The sequence below is a fragment of the Symphalangus syndactylus genome, chromosome 10, assembly GCF_028878055.3.
Source record: "Symphalangus syndactylus isolate Jambi chromosome 10, NHGRI_mSymSyn1-v2.1_pri, whole genome shotgun sequence".
Lineage (NCBI taxonomy): Eukaryota > Metazoa > Chordata > Mammalia > Primates > Hylobatidae > Symphalangus > Symphalangus syndactylus.
This window is the reverse complement of record NC_072432.2, coordinates 9,517,416-9,536,367: the sequence shown is the minus strand read 5'-3', so window position 1 is coordinate 9,536,367 and position 18,952 is coordinate 9,517,416. Positions and strand designations below refer to the sequence as shown.

Here is an 18,952-nt window from a genome sequence, read left to right as displayed (position 1 = left end):
CCATGAACCCTGCCCTCTGCGCCACGTTCCGCGGCCCTGCAGCTCACATACAGCTGGAACATGTCAAAACGCAGAGCACAGAGTGCATGCTTTGAATACAACTTGGAGTCGGTTTCTTGATGCGCGTGTCAGAAAACGTCCTTTTTGCCCAAGCTGCGTAGTAGGAAGGAAGAGAATTCACAGTGGGGAAGGAAGTCCCGCCCCGTGGGGAAGAAAGTCCCGCCCCCGCGGGGAGGCTCACAGACCGTGTGGCCATCTTGGTGCGCCATTTCGGGGTTCACAGGATGCTCTGGGACTCGGGATTGCTTTAGATCCAAGTCTAGGAAACTCAGTCTGTGGCCCGGCACGGGAACCCTTCCTCTTTCCTTCGGCACCGCAGCTCTCCCATCCCAGCGCCTGCGCGCCTGCTCCAGAGCCTGTTTCTCAAGGTGCGGCCCAGCAGCAGCACCAAGCCCCGAGAGCCTGCGGAAACGCGGACTCCAGGCCTGACCAGGATTCACCGAATGAGAATACGCATTGACACAGAACCATCAGGTAACTATTTACACTTTAAAGTTGGAGAATGGCCATGGATTGGGAATTGAATAACATTTTTTTAAAGCCTAAAAAATGAAAATACGCATTGACACAGAACCATCAGGTAGCTATTTACACTTTAAAGTTGGAGAATGGCCATGGATTGGGAATTGAATAACATTTTTTAAAGCCGGGCGGGGTGGCTCACACCTGTAGTCCCAGCACTTTGGGAGGCCGAGGCGGGCGGATCACGAGGTCAGGAGATCGAGACCATCCTGGCTAACACCGTGAAACACCGTCTCTACTAAAAATACAAAAAGTTAGCCGGGCGAGGAGGCGGGCGCCTGTAGTCCCAGCTACTCGGGAGGCTGAGGCAGGAGAATGGGGTGAACCCGGGAAGCGGAGTTTGCAGTGAGCCGAGATCGTGCCAGTGCACTCCAGCCTGGGAGCAGAGTGAGACTCCGTCTCAAAAAAAAGACTAAAATATTTTTATTATAGTTTGCCCCTACCTTTTTCCATATTGTTATTGGTACATATACACATATTCCGTGTACATATACATCATGGAATACCATGCAGCCATAAAATAAGAATGAAATCATGTCCTTTGCAGGAAAATGGATGGAGCTGGAGGCTATTATTCCTAGCAAACTAATGCAGAAACTCCAATATTGCATTTTCTCACTTATAAGTGGGAGCTAAATGATGAGAATGCTTGAACATAAAGGGGAAGCAACAGAAATGCTTGAACCTGTCAGAGGAAGGGGGTGAGAGAAGGGAGAGGATCAGAGAAAATAATTAATGGGTACTTGGCTCAAATACCAATGTAAAGCCTGGTTCCTTTCTCCTGACATTGACATTTGTCATTATTCAAAGCTAAGCCGGCATGAGGCCTGCCCTTCTACACTACTGCTGCATGCTCAGCATGTGTGCTGGATGGACAGGTGCAGCCTCACCTCTTTTCCACACTGGGCTTAAGGAAGGAAGGAGCCTTGTTTATCTTCACCATCTGCAGCACCTGGTCTAGTGTCTCTCTGAACAATTCGTTGCATGAATGAATAAGAAACTTTGGAGAAAAATTCTGTCCCCTCTTTCCGGAGCTGCAGAACCCAGATGGCGTAACTGTGACACCGCAGGCAACTGTTACAGCAAACTCAACAGAGACGGGCAGAACACAGAAGGAGCTGCAGTGAGCCAGGCCCTTGGGGTTCTCAGGAAAAGGAAGAACTGTCAGTCTGAAGAGGTAACAATCCCAGGCGCTGTCGTAGGCAGCTTCTCATTGCCTGAAAATGAAAATGTCATTTCTCAGCTTTATATAAAAGTCTCCAATTTGACTCCAAGCTACTTTTCTCAGCACTTGCTCCCAAGCCATCTTTTGTCCAATCCGGGGCATTTTCAGGCGCATGAGAATCTTTGTTGCTTTTTACTCATGGGCCCTGTGTCTTTCGGCCTGGGTGTCTCTGCATTTATTTTCCTCTGTGAACTGAGCTTCCTCACCTCGCGCACCTGCCATCGGCCTACCTTTCTTTCTAGATGGCGTTTTCATCTTCCTCCACCCAAAGAATCCTTCCCTAACATCTATCCAGAGAGAATAAAGGCCTTCTCTCCCCCTACTTTTACCAAAATCTCTTGATAGCATGATGCTTGCCCTTACCAGAGTGAACTTGATTTATAATTATTTGAATCTATTAGAATCAATGATGATCTTCCGTAAAAGTGGGAGTCATTTTTGTGACTTCTTACTACCTACTTCAGGGTTCTGCACATACTTCATCGTCAAAATACTTTCCATATTACGTTGGATAGAATTTGCTTAGTGGAGCAAGTTTCAGACAGACTGTGCTCTGCTGAAACCTTGGGACTTGAACAACTTTGGAGAGGTCTTCATAGGACATTAGAAAAGAAACCATGAACTTCATGTGAACAGAACGTATGAAGACTTTAAAAAGTCACTGCAAATACATGTACTTGAAAATCCTCACAAGTGGAACTCCTGTAGGAATATTCCCTGGACTAGCCTTGTGTCAGTCTCCTTCTGTCCATCCCTTCTCTGTGCAGCTTTATTCGTTTCATTCACATGTTCTCAGCCGGTAGCCTCTAAGTAATACACATACTAAACGAATAGTTCTTTCTCCTGCCTGCTTGAAGAACTCAGCAGCTCTTTATACTCCATGCCTTGAAGAATCCAAAGATTAGAAGTATGGCTTATTTGATCAAGTAATTCACACTAATGTTGAAAGGATAGAATGTAAATACAGAAGGCGAGATAATAAAGATGCAATCCCTTAACAGAAAGTAGATTTGTACATTGTGGTGTATTAATAAATGCTCAATTTCAAACACAAAATAAGACAATGAAACACAAAAATTATAGTTTAAAAAAACACCCTCAGCTGGACATGGTGGCTCCCGCCTACAGTCCCAGCACTTTGGAATGCAGAGGTGGGGCAAGTGGATCTGTTGAACCCAGTAGTTCAAGTTCAGCCTGGGCAACATGGAGAAACCCATCTCTACTAAAAATCAGAAAAAAAAAGTAGTGGTGCACACTTGTAGTTCCAGCTACTTAGGACGCTGAGGCGGGAGGATTGCTTGTACTGGGGAGTTTAAGGCTGTAGTGAGACATAATGGCACCACTGCACTCTAGCCTGGGTGACAGAGTGAGACCCTGTCCCAAAAAACAAAACAAAAACAAGCAAACACTTTCTAGAGCATTAAGATAAATAAAATAGGAAACAAGAAGACCTACCATCCTGGGATATAACTGAATCAAAATGTTTTCTAAAAGGCCACTTCTAGCATAAGTGAAGTAATATAGAAGGTGTGATCTAGGATTGAGGAATCATACTAATTAAACACAATACTCCTTTTTGAGTCTTGTAGTTGTTTAGGTAAAAAATCAATTAATCTAGTTTTAAACTGGAAACTGCACAAATGGTTTCCTTCAATAAGTTCATATCTGTGTGGTGATATCTGCCTGTTCTAATCAGCTAATAGTTGAAGATCTAGCGGCTCACAAGTGCCTCGCTTTGCTTCTGAAATCTAGGAGAACATCTCACACTTGCTCCGCTTTAATCTTTCATTTGGTTCTTTCACTGTCATGGTTGCTCTTGAGGGGATGGTCAGATCACATCTGCTGATGGATGCTTGGTTAAATGGAATCAGAGGATTCCAAAGAGCAAATGCTGAAAGCATGCCTCCGTGCCCAGGCCCGTTCAGCTCCCTCCCACCAGTGGAGCTGAGTTTTCATCTCTAGTCACAAGGTGTGTCTCTAAAACTGACAGATGCGCGCGGCACTGAGGGCCAGGGAACGTGGTGGAGACGGGTGAGAGCAGTGTTTGTACATCACGGAGAGACCTTCAAAGTTTATTTTTGTGGCATTGTAGAGTTAGAGAGTGCTGTGGTGTCACCGTGAAAGAGGACATTCTCTTCCCTCCATTAAAATAGTAATAATAAAATTCTTAAAAAACTAAAATGCAAGGTGTATTCTAAGAGGAAATTTTGACAGCCAAGCCAAATGGGCAGGTCAGTATTGGAATGCACAGTGAGTGGAAAAGATCGCCAGGAAGCAAGTCTGGAAAGAGATACGTCACCGGTAGATTTCCGAGATATTCAGATGCTGAGAATTAAACCAACTTCAAATTTTTTTTCTTTGCTCAAAGGCTGTCAGAAATTAAGCAAGAAAAACTACTAAGAAATTCAATCCTGATTTTTATTTTGTTTTCATAGGTTATTGGGGAACAGGTGGTGTTTGGTTACATGAGAAAGTTTTTAGTGGTGATTTGTGAGATTTTGGTGCACCCATCACCTGAGCAGTATACACTGCACCCAATTTGTAGTATTTTATCCCTCACCCCCTTTTCTCTCTTTCCCTTTGAGCCCCCAAAGTCCATTGTGTCATTTTTATGCCTTTGCATCCTCATAACTTACCACAGATTCTTTATCCACTGGTTGATTGATGGGCATTTGGGCTGGTTTCACATTTTTGCAATTGCAAATTGTGCTGCTATAAACATGCGTGTGCAAGTATCTTTTTCATATAATGACTTCAAGAATCACATTTTCCAACAATTCAGACTTGTGGCCACGTCCTCTCCTAGGGAGTCCCTGGAACGTAGCTGTTAATAGAGTTGCACACCCTTGCAAGCATCTTAGACCAAACAGGCAATGAGGGAAGGTTCATCTTCCACCACTGGGGAGGAACAAGAACTTGGGAAGCAGAGTGTTTTGAACACAGAATTATGACTGCTTTTCAGAAGTATTGAATTGAGAAATAAATAACTATTAGGAAATATAAATAAATAAGTCCTATTTTTGCTTACTCTGTGTGGTATTTGGCCTTACCAATGTCTAGGCCTCCTAAATAAACAGCAGAAATGTGGTATGGCTTTTTGCCAGAGGGTGCAGTCCAAATGTAATAAAACACACAGTTTCTTTGCTAGGCTGGAGTCAATACATTACTCTACTTTCTGTTTTTTAAGAGGTCGGTGTATCATCTATTGATTGTAGCTTCATGTATGAGATTGAAGGTTCTAGCCTGTTAACAAAATAAAAACACTGCCAAACAAAACAAAGCAAAATGTCCACGTTCCTCTATTGTCAAAAGAATCAAATCGTTCTGTGCATCAGAAAAGCTATGCCTGGGGTTTACTTAGGAGCATGTACATGGACGTTTGCAAAGAGATTAAATGTGGTGCCCTCAGGAGGCCAAAAGTCACCTTGGAAAGAACATCAGGTTGAGAGTCAGAGACTGCTTGCTTCATGCCAGGGCCACCTACACCAATGGAGGAGAAATCACCACTACCACGGCGGGAAACTGTGCACAGGAAGCCTCATTGCTCCTGTGGGACATATAGTGCTCTCCTCAACTATGAAGATAGCATAGCGATTTCTAGAGGCCCATTGCATTACTTTAAAAATGCATAAAAACAACATGCCTGGCTGATGGACGACAGCGGACAACTTCATTCAATCAATAGATACTACCTCAAGTACGCATGGTATAGACTCAGATAATATATGAGAAAAATAGTTCCATTTGCAAAGCTCCTAGTTTCAAATCCAGGCTTAATTCTGTGGCCACAGTCAATATCATTATAAGCTTTCAGTGGAATTTAATTTGGATATCCTTATGGTACAATCAGTTTACAGCCATTCTGTAATTCCCTAACTGTGTGATTTGAGAACACACAATCTGGTGGGGTGGTGGATGTGATGGTTAATATTGAGTGTCAACTTGGCTGAAGAATGCAAAGTATTGTTCCTGGATGTGTCTGTGAGGGTGTTGCCAAAGGAGATTAACATTTGAGTCAATGGACTGAGAGAGGCAGACCCACCCTCAGTTTGGGTGGGCACCATTTAATCAGCTGCCAATATAGTTATAATAAAAACAGGCAGAAGAACGTAGAAGCACTAGACTGCCTGATTCTTCTGGGCTCCATCTTTCTCCTGTGCTGGGTGCCTCCTGCCCATGAACATCGGACTCCAAGTTCTTCAGCTTTGGGCTCTTGAACTTACACCAGTGGTTTGCCAGGGGCTCTCGGGCCTTCGGCCACAGACTGAAGGCTGCACCGTCGGCTTCCCTGCTTTAGAGGTCTTGGGACTCAAACTGGCTTCCTTACCCCTCAGCTTGCAGACGGCCTGTTGTGGGACTTCACCTTGTGATCACGTGAGTCAATTCTCTTTAATAAACTCCCTTTCATATATGCATCTATCCTATCAGTCCTGTCCCTCTAGGGAACCCTGACTGATACCCTGGAAATGGCGGGGCAGCCATCTTGCATGCTGCATCATTTTCCGGTCACCCTCTGTTAACTTGGGCAGAGGAGTATTGTCTTTCTACATATTTATGTATCCAGAGAGGACATGTAAAGATTCATTTACTTAGTAACAGAATGCTAATACAGAAAAAGAGGGCAAACACATATATTAATTACTTAGAAAAAAATAAACCTATATGCCTAGGAATGAACACCACCATTATAAAAACTCATTACTTTCAGTTGCCCCCTTGTAATAATGTGTATTGTAAAGTATTTGCATCATTAAAATGTCACCGAACTGGAATAGAAACAGAATGTTGGATTTGAATGGTTAATTATTATCTCAGAGGCAAAACACAAATGGCTCAAATTGTAAATTTCCCCAAGTAAAATTATTATAGAAATGCCCGTGGTAATTAAGCAATATTTTCATTAACCAATAGCCTGCAAAAGCTGATTAGCTTGATTAAAAACTTCATATATCTAACTTAGTAAATGATATATTCACATGTCGGAAGATTACATTGTAGTTTTTTAAAAGCCTGGCAAATTCAAAACAAGAATTGAAAGAAAAAGTGAAAGCAAACTACTTTTTTAAGGTAGCATTACTTAAAACAAAAGTAATTCTGAGTTACTTAACCAGAAAAATTGTATCCTAGTAACTTTGTTGCACAGTATTAAAATTAGACCATGTGATCTTGGTTGAGCACCAAAATGGTCTCTTCTTAGATGCTCTCATGATCTGGAATTGTGTTCAGAATAACAGGAAAAGGGAGGAAAGCTGAGCTGAAAAACCCATCTGCTTCTAATTCAAAATTCCCAATAAACTCTTGTGCATCAACTCCAAAAAAAGAAAGCCAAATTAAAACGTTACTAATTTGAGGGAGCAAATGGAAAGACACTCTGAAAGATGAAGTCTCCTTTCTTTTAGAATGCCACTTTCTCATCGTTACTGGAGATCCCGTCGCCGTGTGTCTGGCTGATGTGGGGAGGTCCGGAGACTGTTTTTAAATTAAACATGCAGTTTGTCAGGGAAATGCATCTTTCCTAATTGCTTGTTAAAATTGTATCTAACCTGGAATAAAGAACCTTTTCACTAGGCATCACATTTGGAATTTTTTGTTTCATCAGTATTTTAAGCGTCTCCTGATTCCCTGCTTTTGAGAGGCACTCACTGAATGCTCTGTTTGTGGGTCTGCCCTCATGGCTCTGAGTTGAGACCTGTTGCTAACCATCTGTCTGGGCTCAGTCTCCCGGCTGCCCTTGTGCTAGAGTTGTTTCCTAATTTTGCTGTGAGGTGGGAGAATGCGGGGAACAAGATTAACTCAGAAACTCACCAGAAAATGAAAGTTTCTTTGGTTGCCGATCCTTTGCTGTGATCTCTTGAAAATCCGGTTATATGCAATATTCCATCACGCACAGAGCAAAGATAAATATGCCTTTCTTCACTACAGCTTGTAGCTTTTTTCAGCCTAACTTAATACTTAAGTGTCTTGGTAGATACATGGGATTTCAAAATACTGGCGTATTAGCATGGCGATGTGGTTCCCAGCATGACATATAGGTTTTATCTATCTATCTATGCATAATATAGATTTATATATATATATTCTCTAGTGAACACTAATTGTAGAAATGGAGAAAACAGTCAAGAATTAAATATGCAAGCCAAAAAGAAAGACAAAATCAAACAAACTTACAAACATAAACCACTTTGGTTTCAGTAGCACAGCAATATTGAATTCTTAAGGATTTTGTATCTACATTGGGAAAAGAAAGAGGTCTGAGTGTTATAATGAACCTTGGGTTCTTCAGTGAATTAAAGAGTAAATTATATTTTAAATTATAATTGAAAAATGAATATTTAGACAATATCCCCGAAGAGCTTAAATGTATACGAAAGGGCTAGGTTTTATAAATAAAACACAATATAGACTGGCTTTTGCAGGGCTCAAGTCCAGTTAATATAGTTGAAGTCAAAATAAAATATAGAGACAAGTCTCTGGATTGAATGTTTTATTTGGCAATCACAGCACTGCAAGTTAGGGTATCAAGGGTCGACTGGGTGGTCTTCAGGATGCCCCAAGAACAAAGGGGAGGCTGGGGATTTATTAGAAAGAGAAGTGTTGCCTACTGTTTTGAAACAAAGCTCATTAGCACTAGAGATGCTTTGGGGAGCTGGCAAGTTCTGATAAGTGAGCAATAGGTCACAGGTCATCTCAGCAGCTACCAGGTAAAGCTGGTCCCAGCCAGGCTTGTGTAAAATGCAATTCTAGGAGCAGGTGCTATTTACCCTGAGTGTTTTCCCCCCAGCCCTCGACTCTGATTTAGTTTGGAATGATATGAATGACCCAACTCGTATAATCAACTTTCACAACATCCTTTCACACACAATGGTGTTGAGAAAGTTCAGTTCTAACAGGGGTCATTACTGAGTAAAAGTTCAAATGCCAGATGCTACTGGTGGGTTGGAGTGTCCAGAACAGAACCATGTCCATGAAAACCCCAACATTGTAGGGCAAAAATAGACCCAGTGCTAGTCCACCTCCCCCAGGACCGGCATGTTGAGTTCTACTGTCATTTAAAATAATATTCTAATATCTTTCTGATCATAAAATAATACATTCATTCTTAAAAACGTAGGAAAAAGAAACTAGTATAAGGATAAAAATAAAAGTCACCATAATTATTTTTACGAAGATACTAATAATATTCACATATATTTCTTCTCATTTTTATATCTATTTCTAAATACCTACAGATGTGCGTGAACACAGTTTTAAGAAAATTCAATCTATTCTGCATCACACTTTGATTTTCTACTTTTTCTTTCTTTTCTTTCTTCTTTTTTTTTTTTTTTTTTTTTTTTGAGATGGAGTCTCAATCTATCACCCAGGCTGGAGTGCAGTGACATGATCTCCGCTCACTGCAAACTCCGCCTCGCAGGTCCAAGCAATTCTCTGTCTCAGCCTCTTGAGTAGCTGGGATTATAGGCATCTGCCACCAGGCCTGGGTAATTTTTGTTGTATTTTTAGTAGAGACGGGGTTTCACCATCTTGGCCAGGCTGGTCTTGAACTCCTGATCTTGTGATCCACCCGCCTCAGCCTCCCAATACTTCTTCTTTCTTAATAGTATATCGTCATTAATTTTTTAGATTATTTTATTTGAAAGTAATGACCATATAATATACTATAGTTTTACTATTGTTTATTATTACACATAAGAAATATACTATTTAAAATATTTTAAGTATTTTGATATAAATTGTACTACAAAGAATATTCTTTTAAATACAGATAGATATAGATATAGCTATATCTGTGATAAATGTCCAGAAGAGAAGTTGATAGAAATGAATTAGGAGGAAAAATATTGCACTTTAATAAAATGTGGATGGTTACATATATTCAGTGAAAGCTTGATTAAAAATGCATAACAGAAGAAAATAGCTGACAAATTGTTAAGAATAAAACCTCAAGAAAAAAAAATCCATTGTCTGAGTTTGCTGACACTGATCTTGTATTATTAATATTTAAGTCGAATTTGCTGCCTGAGTGGGCAGTGTTCAACTAGGAGCCAGCAGGTCTTGGTAAGAATTTCTGTGATAAAATACCGCATGAAATATAACATGAAATGTCAGTGATAATGTTTCAGAAATTAACTTAGGAATTAGCAGGCACTTGCATAAACATGAGGGACCAGCAAGATTGCATAATACCAATGCCAGGCTTTCTTTTACCTTCTCCATTTACATCCAATTAGTGCAATTTTGAATTTATAAAATGTAATTGAAGCACATTCAAAATTCCTTCAGGAAAATAGTACATAAACTTCCCAATGTCCACCCCTTCCTTTCTGTTGTCAAATGGCAATAAATGTCATGTAATGTCTTCCTGTTTTTTATTTATTTGGAATAAAATTAATTTTTTGCTTTTTCTTCTAAATTGTTTTCTAATTTACACAAGGCACAGAATGATTCTGAATCAAGATTGGCTGCATTTCCACTTCAAATTGTACAATGTAGAAGACATTGTGTGCATTTCACAGAAAACATGAGTCAATGATAGAGTGTTATCTTCTGTATAATACAAAAATATTTTTATAACATAAGTAATGTCATCCCAAGTAGCATCTTTCGTATAAAAATGCTAAAACTGGCAATGTGTTTTAAAGATTTCTGGCATTTATATTATATTTGTGTAAGATATTGCTGAATACCACATTTCATTTTTTTCTTTCTAAACTTTTAACACATAATCCTGTTTTCAAAACAAACCACACAGATCTACACATATTTTCATTAGTGAAGTAGTACTCACCTTCTGTGAAATCCAACTTTAATTTTAATCATCAAATAAATATTATTTTCATGTTTTTAAAATGTAAGAAAAAGCATGCTTTACTTCAAAATCAGCAGTGCATAGAGATTTTAAATTTTTCTTTCATTCTTATAAAAATCAGTTGCGTATTTGAAAGCAATTCATAAGCCCTGTGGGTTTTTTGGAAAGTGCTTTTATGATTGTTGTAAGAAAATGTTCTCCATGTCAGTAACAAATGGCTGTCATGGAATTTTGGCAGCAAATGTTTCAGCCGTCCACATGAAATGGAGGAATATTTCTCCACGGAGATTAGTTTCTGTTATACTGTGTTACTGGAGAGAATGATAATGGAATTTCTCTTCTGGGCTTGTCATGGATAAAATATTGTATCCATTCTATCACATGAAAGGGAGGAGTAAGATTAGACAGTATTTAAAGAGAGTGGCTTCCAGGATGGAGTCTTCCAAGGAAAATGCAGTGGTCCTGGTGATGCTTTAAAAAGTTATCTTATTGGAAGCCAGCTCTGTCTAACCTCTCAGGACAGTGTTTGTACAGTAAACCTGGAGATATTTAGTGTTAAATGACAAAATGTCAAATAATATGGCCACAGATCCATAGATTCAGGGCAAATTCTTCCCCAAAAGAAAACAACATACTTACAAAGACAGGCATGGCCATACAATTAATATGTAATCATTCCGAAGGTTTAAAAAGGGGATTAATTGCATTTAGCCAACAATGATGAAAGGTGCCCCCAACATCTTGACTCTGGCTTGCTTTCTCTCCAACCTGGTCAACGCTTCATCTTAGAGGGGCACAGTAGGTCTGTGCCGCCCTGTCCCAGGCTAAGTGGGAGTGACTTTGGACACTGGGCATGTGGTTCTTGGAGAAATGACATGTCACAGCAGGCTCAGTTGGTTCCAGGTATATACACACATGTGTGTTTACATACACATGTACACACAAGTGTGTGCACATATGCACATGCTCACACATCCACACATATACACAAATATATGCACTTACACATATGCACATGCACATACATCCACACATATACTCACAAATATGTGCACATACACATGTGTACACACATATACTCAAAAGTATGTGCATATATGCACATGCACACACTCATGCACACATGTACACACAAGTATTGCACATAGCCACATGCACACACTCATGCACACATATACACACAAGTATTGCACATATGCACATGCACACAAAGACAGGCAGGCCATTTCATGCCACCTCCTTCTAGACTGTCAAGGACACAGTTATTTTTTTTTCCATCCAGTTTGGCTTCTTCATCAAAATAATTTTAACAAAAAATTCATGATGCATCTTTTTTAAGTTTCTTTTTTTAAAAAAATTTCAGTTCCCCATTCACTTTAATTCGGTGATTTTTCAGAAACAAATGAACTAGCCACACTGCATCTCCTATCATGCCAATTGTCCTTGGAGTCTTCTTTTTTTTTAGAGAGGGAGTCTCACTTTGTCTCCCAGGCTGGAGTACAATGGCACAATCTCGGCTCACTGCAACCTCCTCCTCCCGAGTTCAAGCGATTCTCCTGCCTCAACCTCTCGAGTAGCGGTGATTACAGGCACACGCTGCAACGCCTGACTAATTTTTGTATTTTTAGTAGAGATGGGGTTTCACCATGTTGGCCAGGCTGGTCTCAAAGCCCTGACCTCAAGTGATCTGCCCGCCTGGACCTCCCAAAGTGTTGGGATTACAGGCGTGAGCCACCGCACCCGGCTGTCCCTGGAGTCTTTGATCTGTGGACTAAAGAACTGGCAAAGCCAATAATGTTCTCTCTCCCTTTGAGGATAAGAATTCTTTGGTCCACCCAGAATTTGTGTGGTCCTGCAGCTTCTAAAAACAAGTGGGAGGAAGAACAATGAAAACCTAGAAACTACTGCTTAGCAGGTGTTCTTTGAAGAGCATCCTGATTGGCTGCACACTGGTTTAACTTTCCTTCTACTTTGAGACTTCTGCTTCTGAATCACCAAAATAACAACCCGAACTTGGTGTTCTAGGGCCCAGCAGCAGCTTGAAGCCCTGGCCACTGTCTGTTCCCCTTCTTATTCCACATTTCTCTGTCTCCCTCACACCATCTGCTGAACTCAAGTCTGAGGGGACACATTTCTAAACCCAAGTTATGTCTATGGTAACAAGAAGCTGAGCAGGGGCCAGCTGAAGCTGCTGTCACTCATTCCTCTCAAGGCTGGGATCCCTCATCTCCCTGTCCTACCTTCTGTGGGTATAAGGTTGCAACTCAGGCCCACATGGAGGTCTGTGGAATAATCTTGGTTGTCCTTCTCCAACTCCCAGCTGTCAGGTGGCCTGAGCTGTTCCAGGCCAGTGGTTCTCAACCTTGACAGCCCACTATAATCCCAATGTCCAAGCCACACCAAGACAGGGACAGGACACATGTGTCTGCACTTTGTTGTCAGCGTCTACACATGCCAGCTCTGGAATCAGACAGGCTTAACTTTAAATTCATGCTCAGTCACTTCTGAGCAAGCAGCAACTTCTGTCATGATGCAATTATTCTCTATGAAAGTGGTTCTCCCACCTTAAAAATGGAAAGATTAACTCACGAGATTATAAATAACAAGGCTTAAAACAATCCAAAATATAAAAAACCAAAAATGAGAGAGAATGGATGGGGAGATATATTTTAAAATACCAGTGTATGTAAGCGGGGTTTCCATAAATTTAATCTCACCATGGACATATTCAAAGGCACATGGACTCGTAGGAACATTTTCTAGAAAGTTTAAGTGCAGAATACGTGAAGCCTGTCAGAAAGTTTAACAGCACACACACAAACACAAAAACATACTTGTTGTTTTCACTGGATTTTTGACAAAATCATTTTGGGCAAGGCGTGAAGGTGACATGGGGCAGGACAGAAAACAAAATTGCTCTGTTCCACGGTTTTAAAATCTTCTTCACCAGAGAGAATAACCTCCTCAGTTGGGAGAGGTGAGGTTAACCTGTTCAGATGGGCTGGATCAGGGCGTGCACTTCAATGTTTCGAGAAACACAGGGCCCTGTGCTGCCTCGGGAACCTCCACATGTGCGGGAAACTGACAATTCTTTGGGAAAGGAAAAAGTGCCACAGATAGGCTGTTTTCCTGATTTTCATGGAGAAATTCTGGTGTTGAGCCTGGACAAAATTCTACCGTCGTTTATGACGCACATACAATCATTTATTGAGGTTTGCAAAAAACAGCAGGTTTTGCTAAGAATGTATGTAGAATGATCACTCTTTTGAGATCGCAATACCAGGCATGCAGCATCATCTCTCCTTCTCTATTTTTTGTTGTTTTGTTTTGAGATGGTCTCGCTCTGCCACCCAGGCTGGAGTGCACTGGTGCAATCTCGGCTCACCACAACCTCCGCCTCCCAGGTTCCAGCCACTCTCCCACCTCAGCCTCTCCAGCAACTGGGATTACAGGAGCACGCCACCACACCTGGCTTTTTTTTTTGAAGCGGCACTTTTTTTTTTTTAGTAGAGGGAGGATTTCACCATGTTGGCTAGGCTGGTCTCCAAGTCCTGACCTCAAGTGATCCGCCCGCCTTGGCCTCCCGAAATGCTGGGACTACAGGCGTGAGCCACTGCGCCTGGCCGGCATCATCTGGTAAGCATATTTTTCTTAGATCCTACGTGGTGGTTAGCTCAGAATCAAGGCATCTGGGCATGGCACCTGGCCCCCCTCTGTTGGCAGAAACCAGTGAGAGGGAAGGAAGAGGCTCTGTTGGAGTGACATGGATCTGACAATCCCAGGGTGACCCGTGCCTGGAGGCTGCCTTGTGTCAAAGTGCTCTGATTTGGTTCGGGGACAGGGTACCATGAGTGTCCGGGATGGCGGTGACTAGGCTATCACAGCAGGGCAATCTCCAGAGGAAAGTGTCTCAGGAAAGAGATAGCGTGGCCACACTTTAGGAGGCTGGTGAGAGGGCGTTTCCCCTGGGGGCAGTGATGTGAAAAGGGCTGGTAAAATCAGAAAGAGCCATATTCCGGGGGTCGCAGCAGGAAGGCACCTCTGGACAGGAGATGAGTTAGAGGACACTTCCCAGCGACGATGGCAGAAGGAAAGCAGGAGTCGACTTTTTCTCTCGTCTGAAGCAAAATAAACAATTCCAAAGGGATTTTGTTGAAGACACAAACCTGTAATGAAAGGGATAATGCAAAAGGTAAAAACATCATCACACTTAAAAAAAATTCATAAGGTAAAAACATTGGCACACTTCAAAAACATGGTTAAATTTTTATAGATTTAGGGGATACAAGTGCAGATTTCTTCAAAAAAAAAATCTTAAAAAGAAAACATGGTGGTTGTCCAAAACATAAACCCACAGAGAAAACATGAACCCGCAGTTTTAGAGAAAACATAAATCTGAAGAATAGAGAAACATATTTGGAAACTATGCATCCAACGAAGGTCCAATCTAATCTCTAGAATCTACAAGTAACTCAACTCCACAAGAAAAAAAGCAAATAACCTGATTAAAAATTGGGCAAAGGACATGAACAGACATTTTTCACTGCACAGCAATGAAGCCTGGGCTTTCATTGTACCTGTCACCCGAATAGTTTATGTTGTACTCAGTAGGTAATTTTTCAACTCACACTCCCCATAGCCTTCTATATTTTGGAGTCTCCAGTGTCTATTATTCCACCCTGTAGGTGCATGTGTATCCACTGTTTAGCTCCCACTTAAGTGTGAGAACATGTAGTATTTGACTTTATTTCTACGTTATTTCACCTAGGACAATGGCCTCCAGTTCCATCCCTGTTGCTACAAAAGAAAATTTCATTCTTTTCATGGCTGAGTAGTATTCCATGGTATATATACACCACATTTTCTTTATCCAGTTATCCAATGGTGGACATTTAAGTCAATTTCCTATCTTCGCTATTGTGAATAGTGCTGCAATGAACACATGAGGGCAGCTCTATTTTTGATATAATGATTTCTTTCCCTTTGGTAGATACCCAGGAGTAAAGTCGCTGGAATGAATGTAGTTCTACTTTTAATTACTTGAGAAATCTCCATGCTGTTTCCCTTAGAGGTTATTCTAATTTACATTCCCTCCAATGGTGTATAAGGGTTTGTTTGCTCCACATTCTTGCCAACATTAGTGTTAGAAATTTTTAAGAATAGCCTTTATAACTGGTGGAAGATGGTGTCACAATTGTGGTTTTAATATGCATTTCTGTGATGATTAGTGATGTTGAGCTTTTTTTCATAGGTTTGTTGATTACATGAATGCCTTCTTTTGAAAAATGTCTATTCATATTCTTTGCCCAATTTTTAATTAGGTTATTTGATTTTTTTTCTTGTGGAGTTGAGTTCCTTGTAAATTCTGAAGATTAGATTAGACCTTTGTTGGATGTACAGTTTGCAAATATGTTTCTTCATTTTGTGGGTTTACATTTTAGCTATTGATTATTATTATTATTATTATTGTTATTATTATTTTGCTGTGGTTTAATTAAGTCCCATTTGTCTATTTTTCTTTGTTGTATTTGCTTTTGAAGACATGGTCATAAATTCTCTGCCTAGGCCAATGTTCAGAATAGTTTTTTCTGGGTTGTCTCCTGGGACTTTTGTAGTTTGAGGTCTGATATTTAAGTCTTTAATTTATCTTGAGTTAATTTATGTATATGATGGAAGGTCTGAGTCTACTTTCATTCATCTGCATGTGGCTATCTAATTTTCCCTGCACCATTTATTGAATAGGATGTCATTTCCCCAATGTACATTTTTGTTGACTTTGTTGAAGATCAGCTGGGTATGTGGCCTCATTCTTGCTTCTCTATATTGTTTCACTGATCCATGTGTCTATTTTTATAACAGTGCCACACTGTTTTAGTTACTATAGCCTTATAGTATAATTTAAAGTCAGGTCATGTAATGTCTCCAGCTTTGGTCTTTTTGCTTAGGGTTGCTTTGGCTATTCAGGCTCTTTTTTGAGTCCATATGAATTTTAAGATTTTTTTTTTTCTAATTCTGTCAGTACACTTTTAAAAGCTGCAAAACAGATGTATGACAGTAACTACTGACCCAGAGAAACAGAATCCAAACCTGGATGTGAGGAAATATTTAGCTAATTATTTATTTAATTATGGTCAGAAAACAAGGAACCACCTAATATCTGAGAAAAGCCTCTAACATGAAAGTAATTGAGTCCAAAACAAAAACAAAATTGCAAACAATAACAAAGGAAAATCACTTGAAAGAAATAGGATTATGCAAGGAGAAGAAAATTTCCAAGAGCATAAGCAAAGAAAAATTATTAATATACCTGGGGATAAAAAAATATTGCATCTGTGAAGCAAGAATATGGACACTATATTATATACAAATGAAATATCCAGAGACCAAAAAATAGCACTGAGAAATTAAAAACATGATATAAAACAGATAAGAGAATGTTTGGAACTTATGTTGAAGAAATACACCAGAAAGAACAGCTATACAGAAGAAAAAAGGTCCAAGAAGAGAAAAAAGATTTAAAAAAGAAAAAAGGTATAGAAATCTAGAGTGCAAAATTGAAAAGAGAAGCATAATCTTTCATCAATAATAATCATAATTAATAACTGAAATAAATAAAAATGAAAGACCTCTAGGATTATCTAGAAATGGAGTAGTGGCTTCCTCAACAAATGAAGCCAGCTTCAGATAATGGAGAGTTCTGTTTCTGGGCACTGAAGAGGAGAAGGACAGCTTCCACCTGGGTTTTACTTTGCCTCAATTTCTCTGCTACCAATTCATGATGGACACACATTTTCACCACTGATTTCAGTGGCTTTTGGAACTTAAGGAATACACTGCTTTAAATTGTTCTGCGATTATAAACTAATTGGAAGTAAGGGCCTGAACTTCTAGCTCACTTCATGTTGACACCTGTTTGGCATACACTTTGACTGTAACTCACCCACATAACCCTTTGACCAGCTGAAGCAATGTCATGCACCATCACTCTTCTAGTTTCAGGAGCGAAAAAAAGAAGGTTTTGTTGGGTAGTGATAGACTTTATTTTAGCAACATGTCCAGCCACTCTCTTCTTACAAATGGGCAGACCTCGCCCACTAAAACACGAGGAGCTGGTTTATCAGCAAGACTCAAGCCTTTTCTCGCCCCCGGACTTCAGCTTCACTGCCCGCCCTAGGACATCTGGGGCTTTGTTGAGTTCTTGCTTCCCAGCAGGCAGATTTCTGCCATTTTTTCTCAGCACACCCATAAACCTCGAAATTCCTCTCTGTGCACAGCCAGAAATAATATTCATTGAGAGGCAGGCAAAGCCAGTTAGACCTGCTGGCTCTCTCACCTCGCCCTTCTTAAGGGACAAGCAGGTGGATTATATCACATCATGAAGGAAAATCAGAAACCCTGTATTGAATTTTTAAAAAAATACCTTTTGCTTGTGAACTAATTCTGCATTTGCTGCCTAAAGAAAATGTAAAGCCTTCCTTAAGCAAGACACTGCTAGTACCATAGTGAATTACAAAGTAGATAAACAGTCCCTCACTTTCACCAGCTTTCCCTAATAAGAGTCAAAAGCGTACACACTGGCAAACACAAAAAGTTCTACAACTAAAGTCCATGTTGAGACTCTGTCCATCCAGGAATGTCCCCGAGTAACAGTAACAGGAATGTCCTAGGGGGCAAATTTGACTCCACACCTGCACCATTGCCTCGGGCTCATGCTTGCCAATTTTGGGTTAGTGGGTCTGCTTACTCATCATCTCGTCATTATAGCTAACACCGATGGCACATTTCAGGCACCGTGATGCCCCTGTGTTCCTCTGCTTAATTTTCCAACACTGAGACAGCAGCTTTCTTCCTCTCTATGCTCAGGTGAGGATCTGAAAGTGCATATAATTTGCATAGACTGTCCCAGGTCAAACAGGATGGGCCAAGGCAGGGAGAAACCCCGATCTGTAGGAGTCCATGCCTTCATCATGAATGTGTGTTACAGGACAGTTCACTCCTTCGTGTTGTGTAGCCCATGCCTTCATCATGAATGTGTGTTACAGGTCAGTTCACTCCTTCGTGTTGTGTAGCCCATGCCTTCATCATGAATGTGTGTTACAGGACAGTTCACTCCTTCGTGTTGTGTAAGGACCTCAAGAAAGGAGGAAGGCAGAGAATTCCAGGGGAGGAGAATTTGTAGAAAGCTGCAAGGTTTGTAGATGCTATTTTACCTTTTTGTTTCTTAAGAAAATGTTTGCCTTGTCTCAGTCTTGTAGATAGACTGCAAGCTCATGAGATATTATGTTTATTTCTTGATACGAGAGATGATTCTGTGCTATCATATGATCCTTAAGCCC

At 40.5% G+C, this 18,952-nt stretch overlaps 1 long non-coding RNA gene across 1 annotated transcript; it reads left to right on the top strand.

The window, feature by feature from the left end:
• Positions 1 to 251: 251 nt before the first annotated feature.
• On the top strand, positions 252 to 18,778 carry LOC134731576 (uncharacterized). The gene is made up of 3 exons (XR_010113980.1): positions 252 to 534; positions 1,623 to 1,759; positions 18,717 to 18,778. It is a non-coding gene; the product is annotated as an uncharacterized lncRNA (long non-coding RNA).
• Positions 18,779 to 18,952: the final 174 nt, after the last annotated feature.